The sequence below is a fragment of the Cynocephalus volans genome, chromosome X (assembly GCF_027409185.1).
Source record: "Cynocephalus volans isolate mCynVol1 chromosome X, mCynVol1.pri, whole genome shotgun sequence".
In the NCBI taxonomy this organism is placed as follows: Eukaryota; Metazoa; Chordata; class Mammalia; order Dermoptera; family Cynocephalidae; genus Cynocephalus; species Cynocephalus volans.
Genome location: NC_084478.1, coordinates 79,043,796 through 79,064,855, shown reverse-complemented (window position 1 = coordinate 79,064,855; position 21,060 = coordinate 79,043,796). Strand labels below are relative to the sequence as shown.

Below are 21,060 nucleotides of genomic sequence, written 5' to 3'. Positions count from 1 at the left end.
AACTAAAAAGCTACTCCACAGCAAAAGAAACAATTAACAGAGCAAAAAGACAACGTATGGAGTGAGAGAAAGCACTTGCAAACTATGCATCCAACAAAAGATTAATATCCAGATTATACAAGAAACTTAAATAACTTAATAGCAAAAAATAACCTGTGTAAAAAATAGGCAAAGGAGCGGTGTAGGCATTTCCCGAAGGACATTCAAATGGCCAACAGACACATGAAAAAATGCTCAACATCACTCAGCATCAGGGAAATGCAAATCAAAATCACACTGAGATGTCATCTCACCCCGGTTAGACTGCCTATTATCAAAAAGACAGGAAATAACAGATGCTAGTGAAGATGCAGAGAAAGGGGAACACTCCTACACTGTTGGTGGGACTGTAAATTGGTGCAGCCATTATGGAAAATGTTATGGAGTTTTCTCGAACAACTACAGATAGAACTGCCATACGATCCATTAATCTCACTGCTGGGTATATATCCAAAGGAATGGAAATCATCATGTTGAAGGCACACCTGCATTCCCATGTTCATCATAGCTCTATTTACACGAGCCAAGAATTGGAATCAACCTAAATATCCATTGTTGGAAGACTGGATAAGGAAAATGTGGTACATATACACAATGGAATACTACTCATCCATAAAAAGGAATGAAATTCTGCCATTGAAGCAACATGGATGAACTTAGGGAAAATTATGGTAAGTGAAATAAACCAGGCACAGAGAGAGAAATACTGCATGTCCTTACTCATAAGTGGGAGGTGAAAAATAAACAAATGAAAAAAAGCAAGCAAGCAAGACACAACAATCACAATAATTCACTGAACTTTTAAAAGAAGAGAACAGAAGTGAAGTTAGCAGATGTGGGAAAGGGGGAGGGGAAGGGGAGTGGTAAGGGAGGAATTAGTAACGGAACATGAAAAATGATTACGTTGTATAATTTTGAATATACTAATTATCCTGAATTGAGCATCACATATTGCACACAGGTATTCATATTCAAGTCTGTATGCTATATATATGTACAATCAACTATGTTACAATAAAATGTAAATAAACTAACATGGAAAGAAAAATAAAATACGTGAGCACTTGGATATTTATAAACTTAAAAAAAAAGACTCCACCTTAATCTTGAGCAGCACTTTTTATTTTTCTAAGTGTTTTAGCATTTATCTTTCTCGATCATCACAATCCTGTAAGATAAGCAGGACAGCTTCTTTTTTCAAGTATAAAGCAGTTAAGAGACTGTCATGTTTGGAAAAGAATTTAAAAAGTATTCTCATTAATTCCACCCATAACCTGAGAAGTAGATGGATTAGTATTATTCTCATTTTACAGTTGATGCTAATAATTGCCAATTATCGAGCACCTGTTATGTGCCAGCATTGGATTAGGCATTTTACATTATCTCTAATCCCTATAATATCTTATCAAAGGAAGTATCATTACCATCTTGTATAATGAGAAAACTTTAACTGAGAGAAGTTACATGACTTGGCCAAGGCCATGAAGCTAAAAGCAAAAGAGCTAGGGTTTGAAATCAGGCCTATGTGGTTTTAAATTCTATGCTCTTTCCTTACTCCAAGTTGTCTCAGAGAGAAACTAAGGGTCAGAAATGTTGTTTCTTGATATTGACTGAAGTTTTTCTTTTTTATATGTATATTTCATCTACGCACTGACAACTTTACTGCACTAAATCTGGGCCTTGTTTCTGATAGCTTCTGGATTTTGCATACTATGCTAGGGAGTGGAGAGAACAGATTAGACTCAAAATGCTAAACTGAAACTTGAAAACAACCTCTGAGATAAAATATTTGCACCACAAATATACCTATCTCCTTTAAATAGGTTACAATGTGAACTTATGTTTTTAAAGAGTTTTGGAGATGAGTAGTAAAAATGTACTATTATACAAAATGATGATTTTACGACACATGTGAAAAGTTTTTTTTTCTTTTGAACAAAATATGAGATTTAAATGTGTGACATGAAATATAAAATTCCATTTTTGGAAGCATGCAATTAATACTTTAACATCTGATCATTTCTATGTAGTTTATTTTCTTAAAGAGATTAAATATATCTGAAATTCAAGGAGAGAATCAAATTGCTATATTTATAATAACTGAACATCCTCTCAGGAGATACTGTGAAGCTATCATGAGAAACACATTCTTTTTCCATTTCCTTTTAAAGAAATCATATTTCTAAACAGATTAGAATCGAAACATAGTGAATTACCAAGTCAATCTTCTTCCCGCTCTTCTAGCACAATGTAAGATAATGATGTGCTCAATTTCATCTATGAAACTATCTGGCAGCAGGCAAGGCCTATGACTTCTTTTGCCATAGGGAGAATACATCTGCACAAAGCCACTTTCTTTCCAGTCTACAGTGTGACAAACAATATAGGTTGGTTAGACCCCTGGCTTGGAGTATATATAATTCAGTGCAGTTAAACCCTAAACAACTGACCTAATGTACCATGGTACTAAGTTCACTAAAGTGGCTGTATTCTGGAACCAGTGGTAAAATGCAACCAAGATTCATAAGCCTTCAGCAAAGCATCCTTGGTACTTTACTATTTCAAAAATAGCTCTCTGTACATTGTGAACATGTTAATGACATAGGATCTTCTAAGTCAGCTTGGAGTCTTAAACAAGAAAGTAGGATCAATCATTGCTTTTAAGTTACATCAAGGGTCTAAATGTATTCTGCTAACTTCTACTTATTGGTAAGTAGAAGATCAGGGAAATTGAAACCGTTACTAATCTTAAGAACCATTACACATGGTTCATATCTTGTTTTTAGTAACAAAGAAGAATTGTGCTTGCCTTGCTAACATTTATTTCTCAAGTATACATAGGGACATATTGAGGTATGGAAGATACCAAGATAATTTGAGAATAAAATGCCATTTATTAAGCACCTGAGTGGGCATTTGAAAGACCCCTCAGGGTGCTGTGGGCTCTTGTCACATTTTCTCTGTCCAACAGTTCTGGCTTCCCTCATCTCTTATTTCAAGCTTCCCATGCCAACAAGAGGGCCAGGAAACCTAGGGGATTGATTAGCCTTTGCATTTGTTGTTCTGTTTATTAGAAATGACGTTCTACTTTGCTTCAGCAAAGTCCCACTCATTGTTCAAAATCCAATTCAAATGTCACCTCAATCATTCATGTATGCATGCCTAGTATGTACCAGCCATTGGGCACTTCTCAGAGATGTATCTACGGTATTTGATTGGTTATTCTGTGGCTCCTTCCTCTATGCTCTCATTGCAATCTTATCATACCTCCATGTAAGTACTTATTACCTCTGTGAGTTATTTATAAGATTATCTCTTTTATGAAGACTGTGGGCTTCCAGAACTAAGAAACCATATTTTACTCATCTTTGTGTCCCTGGGTATAACATAACATAGTACACTGCACATAGTAGGTGCTTAATAAATCTCTAGCTAATGGTTTGTCTTAGCTAGAGATTTACTAAAGCTAGGCTAAAAAAAAAGAAGAGAGAAGATTCAAAAAACAAAAATCAGAAACTAAAAGGGAGACATTACAACCGATGCCACAGAAATATGAAGAATCATTAGAAATTATTAGAATCAACTGTACACCAACAAATATGAAAACTTGGAGGAAACGGATAAATTTCTGGGCACATACAAACTACCAAGACTCAACCAAGAAGACACAGAAAACTTGAACAGACCAATAACAAACAATAAGATTGAAGCAGTAATCATCAATCTTTCAACAAAGAAAAGCCCAGGACTGGATAGCTTTACAGTTGAATTTTATCAAACCTTTAAAGAAGAATTAATACCACTTCTCTTCAAACTTTTCCAAAAAATTTAAACAGAAGCCATTCTCCCAAACTCATTCTATAAAGCCAATATCACACTGATTCGAAAACCAGATAAAGATACAACAAAAAAAGAAAATTACAGGCCAACATCCTTGATGAACATAGATGCAAAATTCCTCAAAAAAATATTAGCAACCAGAATACAGCAACACATCAAAAAAATTATACACCATTATCAAGTGGGATTCATCCCAGGGATTCAAGGTTGGTTCAACATACTCAAGACAATAAATGTGATACACGACATCAACAAAACCAAGGAAAAAAACATACGATTATCTCAATAGATGCAGAAAAATATTTAACAAAATTCAAAATCCCTTCATGATAAAGACTCTCAGCAAATTAGGTATAGAAGGAAATTATCTCAAGACAATAAAAGCCATTTACAACAAATCAATTGCCACGATCACCCTAAGTAGAGAAAAGCTGAAAGCTTTTTTCCCTTATGAACAGGAACAAGACAAGTTTGCCCACTCTCACCACTCCTATTTAACACAGTATTGGAAGTACTAGCCAGAGAAATCAGACAAGAGAAAGAAATAAAGGGAATCCAGATTGGAAAGGACAAAGCCAAACTGTCCTTGTTTGCAAACAATATGATCTTATATATAGAAAAAGCTAAAGACTCTACCAAAAAACTCTTAGAGCTGATTAACAATTTCAGTAATGTTGCAAGAAACAAAATCAACACCCCCAAATCTGTAGAGTTTTTATACTCTGGTAACGAGCTCACAGAAAATGCAATTAAGAAAGCAAGCCCATTTACAATTGCTGCCAAAAAAATAAAATACCTAGGAATCAATTTAACCAAGAAGGTGAAAGATCTCCACAATTAGAACTACAAAATACTACTGAAAGAAATTAAAGAAGACACAAAATGGTGGAAAGACATCCCATGCTCTTGGATGGAAAGAATTAACATTGTGAAAACATCCATTCCACCCAAAGTAGTCTACAGATTCAATGCAATCCCCATGAAAATACCAATGACATTCTTCACAGAAACAGAAAAAACAATTCTAACATTCATATGCAACAACAAAAGACCCCAAATAGCCAAAACAAATCTGAGAAAAAAAAAAAAAAAGCTGGGGAGGCATACCTGACTTCAAATTATACTGAAAAGCTGTAGTAACTGAAACAGCAAGGTATGGCATGAAAACAACACTCGGACCGATGGGACAGAATAGAGAATCCAGAAATAAACCCATGTACTTCCAGCCAACTGATCTTTGACAAAGGCACCAAGAACATACATTGGGGAAAAGACAGCCTCTTCAGTAAACGGTGCTGGGAAAACTGAACATCCATATGTAGAAGAATAAAACTAGACTTGTACTTCTTGCCATATAACAAAATCAAGTCAAAATGGATTAGAGACATAAATATAAGATCTGAAACTATAAAACTCCTAAAAGAAAACAAAGGGGAAACACTTCAGGAAGTTGGATTGGGCAAAGACTTTATGAATATGACACCCAAAGCACAAGCAACAAAAGGAAAAACAAACAAATGGGATTATATCGAACTAAAAAGCTTCTGCACAGCAAAGGAAACAATCAACAGAGCAGAAAAGCAACCTACAGAATGGGAGAAAATATTTGCAAACTATACATCCAACAAGGGAGTAATATCTAGAATATACAAAGAACTCAAACAACTATACAATAAAAAAACCAAATAATCCAGTTAAAAAATGGGCAAAGAAGATGAATAGAGCATCTTTCAAAGGAAGACATACAAATGGTCAATAGGTACATGAAAAAAATGCTCAGCATTTTTTTTTCAGTCATCAAAGAAGTGCAAATCAAAACCACATTGAGATATCATCTCACCCCAGTTAGACTGGCAATTATTAAAAAGATCAAGAATAACAAATGCTGGTCAGGATGTGGGGAAAGGGGAACTCTTCTACACTGTTGGTGGGGGTGTAAATTAGCACAGCCATTATGGAAAACAGTATGGAGTTTCCTCAAAGAACTACAGATAGAGCTACCATATGATCCAGCAATGCCACTACTGGGTATTTATCCAAAGGAACGGAAATCATCAAGTTGAAAGGGATACCTGCACTCCCATGTTCATTGCTGCTCTATTTACAATACCCAAAATATGGAACCAACCAAAGTGTCCACCAACAGACAACTGGATAAGGAAAATGTGGTATATATACACAGTGGAATACTACTTTGCCATAAAAAGAGTGAAACTCTGCCATTTGCAGCAACATGGATGAGTCTGGAGAAAATTATGTTAAATGAAATAAGCTAGACAAGGAAAGAGAAATATAGCATGTTCTCACTCATAACTGGGTGCTAGGAAGGGAGGAAGGGAGGAAGGGAGGAAGGGAGGAAGGGAGGGAGGGAGGGAGGGAGGGAGGGAGGGAGGGAGGAAGGAAGGAAGGAAGGAAGGAAGGAAGGAAGGAAGGAAGGAAGGAAGGAAAGAAGGAAAGAAGAAAAGAAAGAAAGAAAGGGCCACAAAAATATGCTGAACTTTCAGAAGGAGAGAACAAACCTAAGGATACTAGAGGTGGGGGGCAGGGAGGGAGGAGCTTTGGTGAGTGATAGGTTGGGTAAAGGGCATAAGGAAAAATCATGAATTGTTTAAAAAGAGAACGAATCGATAAAAAAAATAAATCTCTAGCTATTACTCTGTTCTCCCCCTCCCTTTCATTTCTGTTTTCTACTTCAGCATGTGTTGTAATGCTGAACCCTTCTGCCCCAACTAGTCTACTAAAACTGCTCTCACCGACACTGCTAACATCATTGTTCTTATTGAATTCAATGGATGGATGAGACACACTCCACCCGGCTTGCTAAGTTGGTAAGATGTAAGCCTAGACCTGCTAGTAGCTATTTTTGCCACCTCACAGGGAGAATCTGCCTGAAGAATGAGGCTAATACAAAGGACAGCAGAGCTGAGAAAGTCCAGATGACATCATTTAAGTCCCAAGGTTAAGCCATGTTTTAAGCCAGCTTTATCAGGGACTTTGCAGTTAAATGAGCCAATAAGTCCTTCCCCCTCTTCTTCTTCTTCTTCTTCTTCTTTTTTTTTTTTTTTTGAAATCTTAAGCTAGTTTAGGCTGGCTATCTGTCACTTGTAACTGAGAGTCCTATGTTCTAGCCCAAATATCTTTCCTGAGCTTCAGATACATATCTCTGACTGCTTATAGGGTTTCTCCTCTTGAATTTCCCATAGGTACCTGAAACTCAACCTGTCCAAAACCACATTATCTCCCTTGATGTCTGCATCTAGCCCAGTGACGACAACCAAGCTACCGCCTGAAGCACCCTGGACTCCCAAGCCAGGGTGGTGGGAGCTGAGGGCCTCAGCCACACCCCCCACCCGCATGACTGCATCCAGCCCAGCAATGACCAGAAGTCCCCTGGGCTCCCCTGATGGAATGAGATGGGTGTGATGGGCCTCGACCATGCCTCCCTCCCTCCTTCCTCTTCCTCTCACCCTATCCTCTCCCCCTTTCCCTCTCTCCTCCTCTGCAACTGCTCCATAACATCTTAGAATGTAAAAAATAAACAAATAGATAAAACAAAACAACAAAAAGCAAAACCACACATCCTTTCCCCCTGATTGTTATCTTAGAGAATAGTAAAGCACCTTGCCAGAAACCTGGGTGGCTTCCTTGACCCCTCTTTTTCTCCCTGCAATCAAATCACTTAAGTCCTATTTTTTCTACCTATTAACTAAATTGGTCTACTTTTACCTCCATTTCTGCTGCCCTAATTCAACCACCATAATTCCCTTTGTGTATCATTGCAGCCTTCTTTGTCTCCCTCATGCCACTCCTACTCCATTTCTCTCTCCATTTTATCAACTTTTTAAAGTGCATTTTAATAAATTATAATAATACATGCTTATTGTAACAAGTCAAACAATATAAGTAAATAAGAAAGAAACACTTAATAGTTACCCCCCCTTCCTATCCAAACCCCTTCTCCCTAAGGCAATCCGTATTCACTATTTGATGTTTCTCCTTCCCACATCTGTTTCTATGTTCGTATATATACATACACACACATACATATATAAACACACACATTTTAAAAAATATTTATTTATTGTAACATAGTTAATTGTACATATCTGTTGGGTACAGAGTTGAATATCAATACCTGTGTGCAATATGTGATGCTGAAATCAGGATAATTCATATATTAAATAATATACAATGTAATCATTTTTCATGGCCCTTTACCAATTCCTCCTTTACCCCCATCCCCCTTTCCTACCTCTGGTAACCTCAGCTCTGTTCTCTCCTTTTGAAAGTTCACCATGTTATTGTGATTGTTGTACATCTCTTTTTTTACTTATTTTTCACCTCTCAATTATGAGTGAGGACATGTGGTATTTCTCTTTCTGTGCCTGGCTTATTTCACTTAACATAATTTTCACTAAGTTTATCCATGTTGCTACAAATGGCAGTATTTCATTCTTTGCTATGGCAGAGTAGTATTATTACATTGTGTATACATACCACACTTTCCTTATCCGGTCACACGACGATGGATGTTTAGGTTGATTCCAACTTTTGGCTATTATAAATAGAGCTGCGATAAAGATAGGAAGGCAAGTATCCCTTCAACATGATGATTTCCATTCCTTTGGATATATACCCAGCAGTGAGATTAATGGATTGTATGGCAGTTCTATCTGTAGTTGTTCGAGGAAACTCCATAACATTTTCCATAATGGCTGCACCAATTTACAGTCTCACCAACAGTGTAGGAGGGTTCCCCTTTCTCTGCATCTTCACTAGCATCTGTTATTTCCTGTCTTTTTGATAATAGCCAGTCTAACCGGGGTGAGATGATATCTCAGTGTGGTTTTGATTTGCATTTCCCTGATGCTGAGTGATGTTGAGCATTTTTTCATGTGTCTGTTGGCCATTTGTATACATTCCTTTGAGAAACGCACATTCAGCTCCTTTGCCCATTATTTAAACAAATTTTTGTTTGTTTTACTATTAAGTTCCTTGTGTATTCTGGATATCAATCCTTTGTTGGATGCATAGTTCAAAAATATTTTTTTCACACTCCATAGGTTGTCTTTTCGCTCTATTGTTTCTTTTCCTGTGCAGAAGCTTTTTACTTTGATATAATTCCATTTATTTTTCCTTTTGTTGCCTGTGCTTTGGGGGTCATATTCATAAAGTCCTTGCCCAGTCTACTTCCTGAAGTGTTTCCCCTATGTTTTCTTTTAGGAGTTTTATAGTTTCAGGCCTTATATTTACATCTCTAATCCATTTTGAGTAGATTTTGGTATATGGCAAGAAGTACAAGTCTAGTTTTATTTTTCTACATATGGATTTTCAGTTTTCCCAGCACCATTAATTGAACAGGCAGTCTTTTCCCCAGTGCATGTTCTTGGTACCTTGTCAAAGATCAGTTGGCTCTACATTTGTGGGTTGATTTCTGGATTCTCTATGCTGTCACATTGGTCCGAGTGTCTGTTTTCATGCCAGTACCATGCTGTTTTGGTTACTATAGCTTTGTAGTATAATTTGAAGTCAGGTAGTGTTATGCCTCTGGCTTTACTTCTTTTGGTCAGGATTGCTTTGGCTATTCAGGGTCTTTTGTTGTTCCATACAATGTTAGAATTGTTTTTTCTATTTCTGTGAAGAATGTCTTTGGTATTGATGGAGTTTGGATGCTTTGTCCTCCCAGAACTAATGTGGAAATTTGATCCCCAATTTGGCAGTGCTGGAAACTGATTGAGTCATTGGGGTGGATCCCTCATGAATGGATTAATGCTCTCCCTGGGGGAGGGAGGATTAATGAGTGAGTTTTCGCTCTATTAGTTCCCACGAGAGCTGGTTGTTTAAGAGACCCTGGCACCTCCTCTCTCTCTCTCTCTCTCGCCTCCTCTTGCCAACGTGATCTGCTTGTACCTGCTGGCTGCCTGCCGCTTTCCACCATGAAAAGAAGCAGCTGGAGGTCCGTGCCAGATGCAGCTGTCCCAGAATCACAAGCCAAATAAACCTCTGTTCTTTATAAATTACCCAGTCTCAGGTATTTTGTTATAGCAACACAAACGGACTAATACAGGTATTTGATGGGGATTGCAGTGAATTTGTAGATTGCTTTGGGTAGTATGGACATTATCACAATGATAATTCGTTCAATCCAAGAGTATGGAATGTCTTTCTATCTTTTTGTGTCCTCTTTAATTTCTTTCCACAATGATTTGTAGTTTCATTGTAGAGCTCTTTTACCTGCTTGGTTAAATTTATTCCTAGTTTTTTTTTTTTTTTTTTTTGGTGACTATTGCAAATGGGCTAGCTTTCTTGATTTCTTTTTTCTGCTAATTCGTTCTTAGAGGATAAAAACGCTACTGATTTTTGCATGTTGATTTTGCATCCTGCAACTTTACTGAAATCGTTTAACAACTCTGTCTGTTTTTTTTGTAGAGTCTTTAGTTTTTTCCCTATACAGGATCATGTCATCTGCAGACAGGGACAGTTTGACCTCGTCTTTTCCAATCTTGATGCCCTTTATTTCTTTCTCTTGCCAGACTGCTCTGGCTAGTACTTCCAACACTATGTTAAATAGGAGTGGTGAGAGTGGGCGTCCTTGCTTTTCCCCATTCAGGATGATATTGGTGGTGGGTTTGTTGTATATGGTTTTTACTGACACACCCATTTTTAGAGATTTAAGATATTTCTTTTTTATGAAAATGGGATGTTATATACATTACTCTGAAACTTGCCTTTCTTTTTTTTTTTACCCTAGACATGGAACATGGCTATTCCTTCAGATCCATATATAAAACTCTAATTCCTATTAATAGCTACATAATATTCAATAGTATGGCAATGGTATAATTTATTTGACCATTTCCTTGTTCATAGATATTATGGTATCCCTCCTTTTGCCACTAAAACACTGCTAATGATAAACATCCTTGTATACGTGACTTTTATACTAGTACTCTCAGTTTTGTAAGAAAGATATCCAAAACAGTGAATGCTGAATCAAAGATATTCTAATGTTATTTTTAGTAGAGATATTACTATCCAAAAGTGTTGTAACAATTTATATTCTCTCCAACAGTGTATAAGTTTTTCTACCCCCCAATTAGCATAGGATGTTATTATATTATAAATTGTTGCTAATGTGTTTGGGTAATGGGTAGAAAATGGCATATTGTGCCTATTTTATTTATTTTTAAAATTAAATTTTATCTATTTGTTTATTTTAAATTGGTAGGACATGTACATGCTAAAAAATTCAAAAGTTATAAAAAAATGGAAATAAAGTCAACTCCCTCCCCATCCCAGCCTCAAACACTTGGTTTTCTTCTCCAGAGCAACCGTAATTACCAGTTACAGATTTATTATAATTTGCTTAATCAGTTTCCAAATAATGTTCATTTAAGTTATTTTCAATCTTCTGCTATTGCAAATAGTACAGCAAAGAATATTTTTGTTGATAAATTATTTCCCATGTGTGAGTATACATAGAAATAGAAGTGGAATTGCTGGATCAGAGTATGTACATTTAGCATTTGAAGATATTTGCCATATAATCTATTCTTGACATTGATCCTCTGCTTCCCCATTGCCTATAGGATAGTTTCTAAGTTCCACACAATGGATTCTAAAGCTTTGCATGATTTGACTTCTGTTGGTCAGCTTATTTATTATAACTTCTCCTTTAGATCTCTACACTCTTACCATACAAACAACTTTTGGTTTTTAAATGAGCCAAGCTCTCTCTTTACTCTAAGTCTTCCAACATGTGTGTTTTCTCAGCCTGGTGCACTCTTCTCTCAAATCTTCATTTGGCTAACTCTAGCATGTGTCAGGTTGCAGCTCAGGTTTACCCCTACTAAGAGATCTTTCCTGACCTCCCAAATCTAGATCAGGTATCAATGTGCCCCATAGCACCTCGTGCTTATCCCTTTATACCACTGATTACACTGTATTAAAATCATTCACTGTGAGTTTGATAAGGGTAGGATCTTATCTTGTTCACCACTGTGTCTCTAGTGTCTGGAACCCTGATCAATAAACACTGACTCGACAACCAGTTTGTACTTACTAAACATTTATTGAATGAATGAATTTAAAAAACAAAACAAAACAAAGAAAACCAAAAAGAAAAACAAGGAGAGCTGTAGTAGTTCTTTACCTGTGAGACCAAAGAGGCCCTTCAGGTCAAGGAGTAGAATCGAGATTGAGGCAGGGTTGCATAAGTAATACACTACAGAGCTAGGTGCCTTCTGCCTATACATCTACACGTGCCTGTGATATTTTGAGAAGCCACAGAGAAGGGAGCCAACAGTTCACCACTTAGCCAACAGATAAACCGTCTTAGCCTTCACTTTGTGAAATCATTTGCATTTTCTTAATCCTTACAGAGCCTCCTCATGGATGCTAATGAAAAGGCTCACTGACCATTTAAATTGAAACCTTGAGTATTTAATCATCCAGACATCATCTGACTGGCTAAAACTAGCCTAGCCATTATCATTACAGTATGGAAGTCAGGAATAGTTAGGAGTAAATTATATGAGAATTAGAAGGAAACAATTAGACCATCTTTTCTAGTAGTTCAACATCTTTCTCTTACCTTGATACATCTGAGGGATATGATAGACTCTCATCAGTAATAGTAACTACCTTACTATAGTTTTCTCAATGGGATACAGAGTGATCAAAATTTCCAGGGTAGTGCATACTTTGGAAAAACTCCTTAGATGATATTGAATCTCTTATACTCCAGTTGAGAATCACTTATTATAGTCTAACCCTTTAGAAGAAACTAAGATCAGAGAAGTGAAGTAAGACCTGCCCAAGTCATACTGCTAGTATAACTACTAATGGCAGAGCTGGGATTAGAATCCAAGTGTTTCCTGCTTAGAGTTCACCACTTTCCCTAACACTGAGAAACAAATAGCTAGAAAGATCTTGAAAGATACTTAGACAGACTGGAAGGACCTTTAGAGAACCTCACATCAGCTAGGCCTGTCACCTCCTTTACGTAAGTAAGATATTCCTCAAAGATGTTTTACCTTTGTAGCACTTTAGTATTGGGGGTGGGGGGGTATGTTCACATTTTATCTTACCTGATTCTGAATTGCTTTTATTTGTTACACTCAGTACTCATTATGTATTATTTTTGTAATTAAAAAAATCCCATAAATATATTTAAGCATCTTAACCTTTAATCTCTATACCAAGTTCAATTTAGGCCTTAGGTACTAAGGACAGGAGTTTGGTAGCTATACCAATTACAGAGCCTGGTATAGTGTCTTACAAGTAGTTGATATTCTAAAAATGCTTGTTAACCAAGTGTCAGTGGTGATCATTTACTGCAGGGCTAGTTCCATCAATAAAAATACAGCTTTAAAGGGTGTTTTGGAGTATGTGCAAGCTAAGACATTTTAGCTTACTTAATGTTTTGTTTGATATTAAGCTACTCTCCGGAGTGTTCTGCCATGGGCACTTAAGCTGTTGGCACGCACGACCAGCAGGCAACTTTGGGGATTCTACATCTGAAATCTACAATCCTCTTCAAGTCCAAACACATTGTAAGCCATCAAAAGCCCCCGAAACCCTGTCAGCTCTCAAAATGCTTTTGGTTTCTCTCATTTGATAATAGCACAGTGATGGCTCACTGAAAAGCACTAAATATGAGAGCAATACTAGAATGAGAGAAATTCTTAATTCTAGCTCATATTTGTATAGACAGAAAGTCTGTTTTCTTTGATGCCATAGCCTTTCATGTTCATCTGTATCAACTTAATAGTAGCTATGCCCTATTACATTATTATTTTTAAGGAATGAAGGACAAAGGATATATTTCAATCTTACTTGCTTTTCCCCTTTACTCTTTCATTTTGTAGAAAAGAATACTAACTTTTTGATCTGTCCAAAAGTAAAAAAAAACTACAAAGAAGAGAAATTTCCAAGAGATATTGACAAAACGGGCCACATAAATACAGCCAGCCAACCAGAGTGAGAGAGTGACACAGAGCAATGTGTAGACATGATCATTTGTTGGGATGAGGCAGGCCATAGTTTGAGGCTTGGAGTCTTCTTCCTATGGGCTTGGGTAGCATCAGTGAAAACAAAAAATGGTAGTTTAGCTGAAAGGGAGTATCTTTGCAGAAATTATAATGGTAGTCCATAAATTAATGAATATGAGTGCCTCAAATACCTGGGAAACCATACTATTATGTTCATTTTCCAGATAGAACATAGTAATAGAACCTAATAATTTTTGAAGCACTGTTGCATACATTAACACTTTTGGTCAATACAATAATTGCATGAGGTAAGAAGGGTTAAATTATCCCTATTTTACAGACAAGGAAACTGAGGCTTACAGGAATGTGACTTCTCTAAGGTTACATGGCAGGTACACTGGCAGTGACATCAGGATTGGGATCCAGAGATTGCAACTCAGTCTAGTATCTTTTCTATTACACCACACTGCACTTTTATTCTCTTACTAGAACAGAAACACAGGGGGCAGGTGGGTATGAAGGGATATTAAGATTTTGATTGACTCCTGAAAATGCTCCAACAGGAAGAGAACAGATGTTTTTACCATAATAATTGTAAAATATGGTAACTACCTTTTTTTTTTGACCGGTAAGGGGATCGCAACCCTCGGCATGGTGTCCTCCGCACCACGCTCAGCCAGTGAATGTACCGGCCATCCCTATATAGGATCCGAACCTGCGGCCTTGGCGCTACCAGCACCGCACTCTCCCGAGTGAGCCATGGGGCCGGACTGGTAACTACCTTTTTGAGAATTCTTGATTCATGTTACCTGATTCTAAGACCTCATGGCCCCCTGAATATATTCTATATTTCATTCTAACTAGAAAATAGTCTGCAGATTTCTGAAGTACCCTGCAAGAGATAACCAAGTAAGCCACCTAGAGCTATTATTACTTCAGAAACATATCACAAGGATGGGCCTCAGCAGGAAATCCTGGCACAGATTTCTGGAACTGTTGTGACAACACCCACAATGAAGGGATCATGCTTTCCTTTAAGAATAATAATAACCAAAAGACCTCATATAAGTATCACAAATGAACTTAAAAACTATCTGGAATACTTTTGACCAACTCAGGATAGGAGAAGTGAATTTAAGGTAGAGCTGTAGTAAAGAAAAAGAAATTCACTTGTTTTTTATAAAACAAGTGCCAAGCTATAAAGTGCCAACATTTATATTGGAGGAGAACATTATGTTTGGGACTCCTGCTTAGCTAGTCAGTACCTTCCTTTATAGAGCAATTTGAGTAGAGAAGATGAGATGAATTCAATCATTCTTGAATGGTGGATCAGAAAGACTGGATATGCTTAGATATAGCCACTGGCTTTTTTTAAAAAAAAGGCAAGATAGATTATGCCTATGCTATGCCTCCAATCAACTAGTTTAATAGTCCGATGTAAAGAGAAAAACAGGCTTCTGTAGCCTGATTAATTCTTGGTAAACCTATGCAGATTCCTGAGGATCACCACATCCCTTCCTTCTCCTAATTGTTAATAAACCATTTGTTAAAATATTTTTTCTTTTACAGGGATTAGTGGAGATCATTAAGCTTAGTATCTGTAGTTTCTAGGTAGAAAATTTAGACCCCCATGATTTGTTTATCTGGTCATTCACTTAACAAATGTTTGAATGTCGTCAAATGTTCTGGTCCTGTGGTTAGGTAAAATTCCAGGACCCACTTTCACCACCTACCTTTGCTTCACTTTCACCTGTTGCCTATATCTGCTCTTTCACTAAATTGTAAGCTTCTCTGAAGTCTTTATTCATCTTTGCATTCCTTCTGGTAGTGCCTAGAAGGCTTGTTAAACAGCAATAAAATAAAGTTTGGGAATTAAAGTGAAACTAAAGGATAGTAACATATCAAAAAATTATACAAGGAACTAGAACCGATTTTTCCTGCTCTTTTAAACTTGTCTCTATTTCTGACCTTTGAAAAATGCTTTCTTTTTGAAATCTCTGCCATGTTCTTAACTATTCAAGGTAAACGACTTTTTCTTTGACACTTGTGATGCACACCTGTGCCGGACAGCTAAATTTTTATTATAATATGTAGGTAACTTGTAGATTTATAACCAACACCTGATGGATTCTTTTGCCTCTTGGCATAATTTTTTTTTTTTTTTTGGCCTTCTTTAACTCGCCCTACTCTGATTTACCTATCCCATCCTACCTCTTACTCTGTTAGAACAGTTTACAGGCTGACTCACTTCTTCAACGACAAGTCCTTTATTTGTAGACAACAGAGTCCCCTCATTGTCTTGAGACACAGTGATGTACAGCATAGACTTATATATCCAGTTGACTGTTTAATATGCACCTCGAATTTCACAAGCCATACTGAAATCTTTATTCCTTCCCCATATTCCTCTATATTGTTCCTCCCCTATTTTCCCCATCTCAGAAATGGTAATTCTACTAATTTAGTTCCTTTAATCCAAAACCCTAGGGTCATTCTTGGCTCTTTTCTGTCTCTCATACCCCTTATCTAATCAACCTGAAAATCTTGTCAGCCATTCCTTCAAAATCTCTCCAGAATCTGACCACTGCTCACCACCCACACTGCCTCCATCCTGGTCTAAGCTACCATCATCTCTTGCCTGGATTATTGTAATATTCTACTAATGGGTCTCCCTGCTTATGTCCTTTCTTTCTGCACCTATTTTCAACACAGAAGCTAAAGGGATTCTGTTAAAACAGAAATCAGATCCTGTCATTCCTCTGCTCAAAATCTTCCAATGGTTCCCTGTCATGCAGAATAAAAGCCAGTGTCCTTACCTTAGCCTACAAGGCTTTACATTGGATTTTGCTCTCTGACCTCATCTCCTTCTCTTTCCCTCTTGCTTACTGTGCTCCTAGCTACAGTGATCTTTCTGGAACATACCAAATATTCTTCTGCTTAAAAGCCTTTGCCTTTTCTGTTTTTTCTTCCCCCAGACATTCACCTGGCTCACATCTTCAATTCATTCAGGTCTCTTCTCAAATGTTCCCTTGTCAGAGAGACCTTCTTTGATCACCTCACAGCACACCCCATCACTCTCTCCCTCTTGCTCTGCTTTATTTTTCTTCACAGCACTTATCACCATCAACTTTGTTTATTGTCTGTTTCTTTACACTGGAAGTAAAACTCCTTGAAGGCAACAACAAATATTTATTGAGGGTCTACTATGTGCCCGATCCTTTTCTATGCAGTGAGGATGTAAAAGGAAACAAAACAAATACAAATATACTTATGGCATTTCTATTCTAGTATTATATAAACTGCTATATTTACCCAGTAAATATGTGATAAATATATTAAATAAATATAGCATACACTCAGCAGAGTGATAAGAATTGTTAAAAAAAAAAAAAAAGGAGATTTTGATTTGCTCATTACCCTTTAACTCATCGGAACACCCACTGCATCTAGAAAAATGGTTTTATAGGCTCCTATGTGAAAGGCTAAAAATCTTATCAAATCCCAGGATCCCCAGGCATTTTATACCTGCTAAGGGGCTCTTGGATTCCTCCAAGCTATACTGATTAAAGAAAAATACTTGGATTGCATAAGAAACTTGGTATTGGTGCAAAGTGACTAGAGTCTAGTGACTGACTAGAGTAAAGATCAAGAGGGAAGTAGACAAGAAATGTTAAAAATTAATGAGAGGCTTTGGCCTTGACCAGAGAGAAAAACTGTTTTGTATTCAGACAGAATAAACACTCTGAGGAAAATCAGTATCAGAGATGTTGGTAGTCAGATCCAAGCAGTTTGGGGGAGATGAGGAAGCTGTCTTCCTTAAAAGAAAATTTGGGAGGCTAGATGAAGAGGTAAACTTTAGAAGCCATTAGACTTCCTGTTTGAAGAGGGAGGGAAGACCATACCCACTACAGAAGGTGATATTACTCTTACCACCTCTCACCTGTCTTCCTTAGCCACCAGGGATTATGAAAGATTTGATGGTACTGGGAGTAGTCTCAGGAGAAGAGCCAAAGGTGAAGAGACTTACATGCACCACAGGGTAAGATGACTATGAGAGAAAAGGGACCATGACTCTCAGCTCACACCTTCCAAATAGCCAGAAGACTTCCAAAAAAATTGGCTATAAGTAGTAGGTGAATAATGGGTGCCTTCTGCTTCATGGACTACATTTCCTAGGCATGAACTAGATCATTAACTGTATGCAAAATGTCTGCTCTAGAGAATGGCCCCATGGTCCAGTTCTCCATTCAAAGGATCAGTGCTGCTGCCATCTTCACTGACTAGAAAACCCCACCTATCCTATTGCCTTGACTTTTTTTTTCATTATTATTATTACAGGGTCACTGTTCTAAGCTCTTTTTCAGCTTCATCCATTTTACTTCTTCTTGCTCCTACTGACAAAGTCCTGGCCCCATCTCTTCAACAGCTCCTGCTGTCTGGAACAGCTTCCATTATTGGTTCTTACTCACATTGACAAATGTCAGCTTAAAAATTTAATTTTCATCTTTATAAAGGCATATTGCTTTGTAATGCTCCAGACACATATCATTGGCAAATGTACAACACATGCTGTCTTTTAATCCAGATGGCTTTGCAGCAGCCCAGGGCTATGTATTCTACTGACTCCCATGCCAAAGGGGTAGCATTCTGTCAACTGACAGAGTGATGCTGAAATATCAGAGTGATTCAAAGACCCTGTCCAGGAGGAAGCTCAACATTTTTTATGCCCCACAGAATGCAATGCTAGTTAATTCAAAGCTATTACACCCACAATATTGATGGTTTCCACTGGTACATCACTGCCTGGTTGAGTGGGGTAGTCAACATCATCAGCTTACATTACAAACACCAATTATGTGCCAGATACTAGGCTAGATTCTCGGGTTATATGGAGAGAAATGAATTCCTGCCTTCGAGGAACTTACAGATTAGATCTAGAAGCTCTAGTTCAAATTTTGGCATGATAGTGGATACCAGAATTGATTTGATTACCTTTGAAATACCTCATGTAAGTTCCAGCATGGCAGAACACTCTGTCAATTCCAAAAATAGGACCAAATCCTCTTGGTGGCCTTAGTAGATGTGAGATGTCCCCAGGAGAAATGAGGTCCTTATGGAGGGTGATCTTGAGATACATATGCTGCCATGGCTCTCAGATATGCTCAGAAAGGACTGAAGTTGATAGAGTTTGGATGTGTCGTTCCCCCCAAACTCATGTGGAAATCTGATCCCCAATGTGGCAGTGTTGGGAGCTATATGAGTCATGGGGGTGGATTCCTCATGAATGGATTAGTGCTCTCCTTGCAGGGTGGGGGTAGTGAGTGAGTTCTCACTCTATTAGTTCCCACGAGAGCTGGTTGTTTAAAAGACCCTGGCATCTCCCCTCTCTGTCTCTCTCTCTTGCTTCCTCTTGCCATGTGATCTGCTTGTACCTGCCAGCTGCCTGCCACTTTCCGCCGTGAGTAGAAGGAGCCTGAGGCCTGTGCCAGATGCAGCTGTTCCATAATCATAAGCCAAATAAACCTCTGTTCCTTATAAATTACCCAGTCTCAGGTGTTCTGTTATAGCAACACAGAATGGATTAATACAGAAAATTGGTACTGAGGAATGGGGTGTTGCTGTACAGATACCTGAAAATATGGAATTGGCTTTGGAACTGGGTAACAGGCAAAGGTTGGAGGAGTTTTGAGGACTAAGAAGACAAAAAGATGAGGGGAAGTTTGGGACATTTTAGAGACTGATTAAATAATAGTGACCAGAGTGCTGGTAGAAATGTGGATTATAAAGGCCATGTGGATGATGAGGTCTTGGATATAAATGAGGAACTTATCAGGAACTGGACAAAAGATCACCCTTGCTACACCATAGCAAGGAACTTGGCTGCATTATGTCCATGCCCTAGGACTTTATGGAAGATGGGACTTAAAAGTTGTTAACCAGAATGTTTGGCAGAAGAAATTTCTAAGCAGCAAAGCATTAAAGAAGCTACATGGTTACTTGCAAGAGCCTATGCTGAGTTATGGAAGAAATGGCATGATGTAAAGCCAGAATTTAAAAGGGAAGCAGAGTGTGAAGATTTGGAAAATTTGCAGCTTGGCCATGTGGTAGAGAATGAGAGAGCACTTTCAGTAGAAAAATGCAAGGGTGCAGCAGATACACTGGTTGCTAAAGATATTAGCTTGGCAATGAAGCAGCCAGATGCTAATAAGAGAAAGGCCCAGAAGGCATTTCAGAAGTCTGGAAGGGTGCCCTTCCCTTCACAGAACTGGAGGCCTAGAAGGCCCAACTTGTTCTGGAGGACAGACCTGTGGTGCTGCTGCCCTCAGGATCCTGCTCCCTACATCCCAGCCACTCCAGCTGGAGCAGCCCTGCCTCAAGTGGCCCCAAGTGTGGTTCGTGCAGCAGCTCTTGAGAGCACAAGCTGGAAACTTTGGTGGCATCCAAGTCATGTTAAGTCTGCAGGCCAGTAGAACATGAGAGCAGTGGAGGTGTGGCAGCCTCCACCCAGATTTCAGAGGCTATATGGAAAATCCTGGGAGCCCAGGTAGAGTCACTACAGAGGCCATCTACTAGAGCAATGTGGAGAAGAAAAGTGGGGTCGGAGCCCCCACTGGGGAAATGTCTAGTACAGCCAAGGCAGCGGGGATGCTGCCAGGACCCCAGAACTGGAGGGCCACTGGCAACATGCAACACAGGCCTGGAAAAGCCCCAGGCACCAATGCAGCCCAGTGGGATGCTCCCAGCAGAGCTATGGGGGCAGGGCTGCTCAAGGCTTTGCGGCCCAGATGCCCCATTGTGCCCAGGATGCAGGACTTGGAGTCCAAGAAGATTATTTTGGAGCTTTAAGATTTAATGTCTGCCCTGCTGGGTTTCAGACTTCTTTGGGGTCTGTTTCTCCTATCTTCTGTCCTTTTCCTCCCTTTTGGAATGGGAATGTATACCCAATGTCTGTTCCACCATTGTATCTTGGAAGTAGATATATTTGGTATTGATCTTGACAGATTCACAGCTGGAAGGAGTTTTGCCTTCAGTCTCAGATGAGACTTTGGTGTTTGGACTTTTAAGTTGGTGCTAGAACAAGCTAAGACTTTTGGGGCTGTTGGGATGGAATGATTGTATTTTGTATGTGAAAGTGACATGAGTTTTGGGGGGCCAGGTGTGGAATGATGGAGCTTGGATGTATTGTCCC

General features: G+C 38.3%; 1 protein-coding gene across 7 annotated transcripts in view; it reads right to left on the bottom strand.

Annotated features, from left to right (window-relative positions):
* EDA (ectodysplasin A) overlaps nt 1-21,060 on the bottom strand; it is a 410,625-nt gene that overhangs the window by 85,704 nt on the left and 303,861 nt on the right. The window lies entirely within an intron of this gene.